The following is a 1,213-nucleotide window of genomic DNA, read 5'->3' on the forward strand; positions in this document are numbered from 1 at the left end:
CCTGGTTCTTCCTGACCTTGTACTTTCTCCTCACGTTCCCTCTTTCCTCTCTCCCTCTTTGGACTCACAATCATACACAAATAGGTTGTATTCAATTAAATGAAAAAATGACATTAATATGAAAAAAACCTATTAAGGGCTGGGCCATATCATACCATTCATGGTAATACCGGTATAATGTTGGGCAACGATAAGAAAGTAAAATATGTTGATAGAATATGGGCAAAACGCGCATGCCAGTGCCTTTGTTTTCATACACACATGGTAGAAAAAGCAGATCGTTGAATGAAACAGATGAACCTGAACTGGTTTGTAAAGATGCTGCAGCTTCAGTGGTGTGTAACTGGTTTAGCTTTCGTCTGTCAGATACACAACAAAGCACTGTTTTTGGTAGAACACATGGAAGCGGGCCAAATAACCTGGGCCTGCACGGCGTCAATGCATTAGCCGCATGCACGGAGCGAACCACGTTAACTCGCTAACGGAGATTTGCCGCATTAACGCGGTTATGGCGTTATATTATATATATTTATGCTGAGGATATGTGGGCCAACATATGTAAAATCAAAAATCATCAAAAATCATTTGATTTTACACTTTTACCTGAATGTGGCTCCTGTTTTTGAAAAAACTTCCTCATATCCACTGTGAACTTGGCTGTCTCTGTACACACACACACACAACAGGAGTTATAAGGTTAATGAGCATCCTGTTAGCTAGCTAGTTAGTACCTTGGCACATGCAAATATGACAAAATAAGCAGTTTCTCTCATTTCAAACAGGACAGTGGTAACAACAGCAGCTGCGGACAGTTTAAAGTTTTAGATTTTAAACAGGCTGTAAACATTTCAGTGGGAGCAACAGGACGATCAAATGTTGCTGATTTTACTACAGAGCAGGACGGATTGTAGGGCAGCAAACATCGTCAGAAAACACGTTTCCCACACTGCAGGTTACCTGGTGTAATGTTTTCAGCTAGAAAGAAACACGGCCTGACTCCTACCAACTGTATAAAGAGTAACTGAAGGTTAAATGCAGCCAACATGTCCTGTTTTAAGCCACCATCGCTCTGGCAGAAAGGGCGCCAGAGCCAGAGCAGGGGACAGGCGAGCTGGAACAAACCATTTTTTTGGAGGGGGGGTATCTATACTTTTGTTGTTAAAATGTCACGTCTCAACCAAGTTTATTTTTAGTAGTGTGTCACACAAACAGC

This window comes from Haplochromis burtoni, unplaced genomic scaffold, assembly GCF_018398535.1.
Source record: "Haplochromis burtoni strain Fernald_Lab_line unplaced genomic scaffold, NCSU_Asbu1 Contig_645, whole genome shotgun sequence".
In the NCBI taxonomy this organism is placed as follows: domain Eukaryota; kingdom Metazoa; phylum Chordata; class Actinopteri; order Cichliformes; family Cichlidae; genus Haplochromis; species Haplochromis burtoni.